Raw genomic sequence first — 5945 nt, forward strand, 5'->3', positions numbered from 1 at the left:
TGCTCCTCTGAGACACTGGCAGATACACAGGTCATGCTCTCCAGTCACAGACCTAACCTCCAGCTAGCTCTGCTCCAGTTACAGTGACCAGCCAAACCACCATGACTGCCACACACGCTGCTGACACATTCATGAACCACAAGCCATCCAACCATCTGGGTTATCTCTGGCTTCAGACACATACAGGCCTAAACGTTGCACCTCAGGCCCCTTCCTCTGTTACACTAGGCCTTGTACAACTCCCTCTCTGATCCTTGAAATCAAAACCATGGGCTTAATGGCCTGTCTTGATGTCATGTCTCTCACTACCAGAGCTCTGATAATGCTCCAGGTAAGGAACTACAATAGTCTATCTTATGACTGATGTAAGAACAAATTTCAGCAATGTTCATTATCTCCTGGTTATGATGAAGATAAAACAGGCTGAACAAAGGACCTCTTGGCACTGCCTCTCTGCTTCCCAAGTTCTGCCCCCTGCCACTCCTGGAGCACACAAACATGATCCTATCAGCATTGCTGTATCAGCATCTGCTCACTCCTTAGAGAGAAACCTCAAGTCCACCTCATAACCAAAGCAGAATATGGGCTTGCAAACCACATGAGATGTCCTGGAGGAGCCTGCCTGGTGTCCAACTGCCTATTCAGAAGAGTGTTGTATTCTTACAAGCTTCTACAACACATTTAGTAGTCTGATGTGAATGTTCAGGTACCCCAGGGCACCTCAAATTTTTGGACAGGTGAACCACAAGCCATCCTAACTCATAGCTCCTTCCTTCCACCCTGATCAAAAAGTGAGAACGATGTAAGTTTTTATCCATTCCTGAATTCAAAGTTCCAACTTTCCACATCGCAGCAAACTCCCTTCACTCCTGGGCTCCAATAAATCCACAAATTGTCTCTGTCTTGTGGTGAGACTCTCCAGCTTGTTTGTTCCAGAGACCAAACCCATCAACAACAGGAACAAAAACGCATCATTTGCCTCCCTCTGCTGTTCTCCATCAGTACCACAGAAAGTCTGGCAAATTCAGACACTACCGGTTGCCTTTACACAATGTAACTGTTAAAACAGTTTCCCACATTTTCCTTGTTCATCCTTTTACAGCTAATGTAGCAATAGATGTTATTCTTCTGCCCTTGCAAAGCTAAATTTGAGCTGAGCACTGTCTTTCCTAACACAGTCCCCACACAACCTGGTGAAGTTTTTAAAACTTTGTTTTGTAGCCTGCTCCTGATGGCCATATCCATCCTACCAAAGTCTCTTAGGTGCCAACATTGAGATGGTCCACCCACACTGCCTCCTGGCTGTAGACTTTGGCTCATGCTAAATCCTGACTTGGTCCTGGGCCTTTCCTGGACTGCTTTCCAGGGAACGTGCTGACAGTTTAGGAGCACAGACGGTTGTGCCTAGGAGTATGGAATTACCACTGCAGCAGCAACTTCTGAGCAGAATTCTTTTTCACCCTGGCCTTAGGCCCATCATTAAGGCATTGCCTGAATTACATCTATTTACACAAGTGAAAATCTAGATCTTTAAAAATGCAGCATGAAAGACAAGAAAGAAGGAGGAAAAGCAAAATATTCAGGCTATACTCATCTGGCCTACAGCTACCACTGCAGAAGGGCACATTTCCTCTTGAACATACGTCATAAGTGTGAGCCTCACGCACATGTCTTCAGTACCCTAAAATATTGTGGAAGACCTACATGTGGGGCCTAAAATGGCACTGCAGATAAGCCTAGAGTGGTGTGACTTCCTGAACTCTCCTTCTGGTTATGGGAGAGCTTCAAAACACAGTCACTGCAGCTGAGAGTTTTTCAGCACTGCCCAAGCAGACAATGTCTGGCTGGATGAACTGGTCTCTGAACACAGCCATGGCAGTGACTAAACCCTTGCTGGTGACACTGTGAATTCAGATTCATGGCTGCCATGGAGATTCTCTCACGAAATGTGCCTATTTGGTTGTCCTCATTCAGTGCTAAATGTTATCGAAGACATGACAGTGTCATTCTTGGAATAAACCTCAGGAATGTGACTCTATAGTTATGAGATGGAAAAGTTTTCCTCCTGAAGGTAACTGGCTTCCTTCTGGTACATTCAAGTTCTCTGGATATAGGAGAGATGGTCCTGATTCCTGATGCAGAGTTGTATGGTTCCTTCCTGAAGTCCTTCTGGGACTCTGGGTATCCTCCAGTGCTCTTAAGTGTTCCTAGTTACAGGATTGAGTAGGGAACACCTTGTTGATGGGCAGTCCATTCCAACTGCACTGCCATTTTCTGATTTGCTGTCATCATTTTTGGCACTTCCAATGACCTTGATATGGGCAGGGAACACTGAATTATGGGTCTTCTTGTGGTATTTTAGACACAGGGAGAGATTATTTTTTATTATTTTCTCTTATGTTTTTTGTTTGTTTGTTTCCCTGAGTTTGGAAAGCAGCAGAATGTTTTGATGAGTTAGACTGTATCAGACCAATACAACTAGAGGAAAATTGCAATATGCATTTTCTAAGAACTGGACAGACTGAGTGTTTATGGATCCTAACAAAGACCTGAAATATCCAGAAAAAAACGTTGAGGAAAATGCTGAAGGGTATGGCTTATCTCACTTGGTAATATTTCCTGAAACCTGCAGGGTCAGAAAGTGATGTTCCAGCCAACATAAATAAGCTGTAATTTAAAAACCTTCAGTCAAAATAAAAAAGGAAAAGAGTCACTCTTGAGTGGGTGACCATTTCATCACCCAAGAGGGCAAATACCATACCTAGGACATATAATAAATACTTACTTGAAAACAAGTTAAAAAGACTTCAGGCCCTGGGGAGATCGCCTGAGGGCTCAGGGGCCCAGGTGGTGTTCTCCTCAACCCCTTCAGTGACAGGGAAGAACACTGAAAGAGGAAGGAAGACCCACCCGATCAACATGTGGCTGAGAGGCTGGTGCCACCGACAGAATTTTGGGTTTTTCAAATAGGGGGAGCTTTATGCTGCCTGGGGTCTGTGGGTGACTGATGGAGTTCATCTGTCTCAAAAGGGGAAAGGAATCACTGCGTATGAGCTGGCTGGGCTCACTGAAAGGGCTTTCAACCAGGTTTGAAGGGGGAAGGAGATAGAACTGGGCCTCCTAGAGCTGAGCCTAAGAGTGCGAGGCTGTGGTTGGGAATGAAATCATTAGCCCAGCTCAAGTGCATCTACACGAGTGCACACAGCATGGGCAACAAACAGGAGGAGCTGGAAGCCATCGTGCAGTGCGACAGCGATGGCGTAGTTGCCATCACAGAAACGTGGTGGGATGACTCTCAGGAGTGGAGTGCTGTGATGGATGGCTGTAAGCTCTGCAAAAGGAATAGGCAAGACAGAAAGTGGGGTGGTTCTCTATATCAGGGAGTGTTTTGATTGCACGGATCTCAACAAGTGTGATGGACTCATTGAATATTTATGGGTAAAGTTGAGACAGGCCAAGGAGGTGGATATCCTGTTGGGAGTCTATTATAGACCAACCAACTAGGATGTAGAGGTTGATGAATTGCTCTATAAACAACTGGCAGAAGCTGTAAAATCACAAGCCCTTGTTCTTGTGGGGGACCTCAACTTACCAAACATCTGCTGGAAATACAACACAGCAGAGATGAAGCAGTCCAGGAGGTGTCTTGTGTGCGTGCAAAATAATCCCCTGACACGGCTGGGGAGGGAGCCCACCAGGGGAGGGGCCTTGCTGGACTTGTTGTTTACAAACAGAGAAGGACTGGTGAGGGATGTTGTGGTCAGAGGCCAACTTGGGCTCAGCAACCATGAAATGCTAGAGTTCTCAATTCTTGGCCAGGTAAGGAGGCAGGGCAGCAAAACTTTTGCCATGGACTTCTGAAGGGCAGACTTCAACCTGTTTCTGGTGGAGGAATTCCCTTGGGATACAGTCCCAGAGGGCAAAAGCTGAGGTACTGAATGCCTTCTTTGCCTCAGTCTTTAAGAGTCAGTCCAATTATCCTCATGTTATTCAGTCCCCTGAGCTGGTAGAGAGGGACAGAGATCAGAATGATCCCCCTTATAATCCAAGAAATAGCAGTGACTGACCTGCTAAGTCAGCTGGACACCCACAAGACTGTAGGGCCAGATGAGATCCACCTGAGAGTGCTGAGGGAGCTGCCAGAGGAACTTGCTAGGCCTCTCTCCATCATTTCTCAGCAGTCCTGGTTAACGGGGGAGGTCCCGGATGACTGGAGGCTTGCCAATGTGACACCCATCTACAAGAAGGGCAGGAAGGAGGATCTGGGGAACTCCAGGCCTGGCAGCCTGACCTTGGTGCCAGTGAGGATCATGGAACGGTTCATCTTGGGGTGATCATGCAGCAAGTGCAGAACAACAGGGGGAGCATGTCCAGCCAACATGGATTCATGAAGGGCAAGCCCTGGGCAGATCCCAGCTCTTCACAATCCATTAATTTCTTAACATAAAGGGCAATCCTGCCACCCTTCATTCTGCTCCTGCCCCTCCTGAACAGTTTGTAGCCATCAATAGCCATGCTCCACTCGTAGGATTCGTCCCATCAGGTTCCAGTGATGGCCACTCTGTCACTATGTCCTGGCCCTCCTGCAGCAGGGCAGCTTCCAGCTCTTCCTGTTTGTTGCCCAGGCTGCGTGCATTGGTGTAGAGGCCCTTCAGCTGGGCTGCTGGGCGTGTTAGCATCTTAGATGGGCACCCCTTTAATGCCCGGGGGTGTTCCTTGACTGCCATGCTGGTGTTCTCCCATTCCTCTAGCCCTGTCATGTTGTCCTGTTGCCTATCTCTGATGACCCTGGCATCGCCACCCCCTCCCCCTTTCACACGTAGTTTAAAGCCCTGTGATGAATCAGCCCTGCTATCTCTTGGGCAAGGATTCTCTTCCCCTTATGAGAGAGGTTTCTCCCCTTTGATACTAGCATTTCTGGTGCCATATAGGCTATCCTATTAACAAAAAAACCCCAAAATAAATTGTGATCATGGCACCAGCCCCAGAGCCAGGCATTAATAGATTAGATTTTTTTATTGTTTATTCCAATGTTGCTGCTTTTAGCTGAAAGGATATTAGAGAAAATAACCTGTGCTACACATTCCTTTAGTAACCATCCCAAGGCTCTGAAATCTTTTTCAGTTTTTCTCAAGCTATGTGCTACTGCATCTTCTCACTCCACCTGGAAGAAAAGTAAGAGATTTTCATTTATGCTATTGCCATTGGCCTGGCAAGGACTGGAAACAGGTTCTTTGATTGTGGGTGCTCTCTGATGGATGCTCCCATTTCTGTTTTAGGGAGGGCAGAGTCTGACAACACCAGTCTATCTCCTATTCTGCCTCCCTAATACTATAATACTAATAATGGTGCCCTAATACTTTTGGCACCACAGTATAAGAAGGACATTAGGGGCTGGAGCAGGCCCAGAGGACAACAAGGCTGGTGAGAGGGGTCGAAAACATGGAAGAATTTCTTCAGTGAGATTGGTGAGGCACTGGAAGGAGCTGCCCAGGGAGGCGGTGGAGTCACCATCCCTGAAGGTGTTTAAAAGACTAGTAGATGTAGCCCTTGAGGTTATGGTCTAGTGGTTAGGGAAATGTTGGGATGAAGGTTGGACTTGATGATACTAGAGGTCCTTTCCAACCAGAGTGATTCTATGATTCTATAATTCTATGTCTTTAATTTAGATTCTAACATTGACCTTTTAAACTTTGTGTTGAGTTTAACTTTTTAACATTGCAAAGGGTTTATAGTCAGTTAATAGAAATGTATCTATTTCATATATAATGCATAAATACATATTGGAATTCATTTCACTTAACTGTACCTAGGTAGATGATATATCTTTAAGTCTCAGCTACTCATTCTTTTGAAGTTTCTCAGTGAAAGGAAATAAGTCCTTCTCAGTCCTGATTGATCTGCGCTCTTGATACACTGCCAGGACAAATGAAAATAAACATTTT

The sequence above is a fragment of the Merops nubicus genome, unplaced genomic scaffold, assembly GCF_000691845.1.
Source record: "Merops nubicus isolate BGI_N331 unplaced genomic scaffold, ASM69184v1 scaffold3616, whole genome shotgun sequence".
NCBI classification, from domain to species: Eukaryota; Metazoa; Chordata; class Aves; order Coraciiformes; family Meropidae; genus Merops; species Merops nubicus.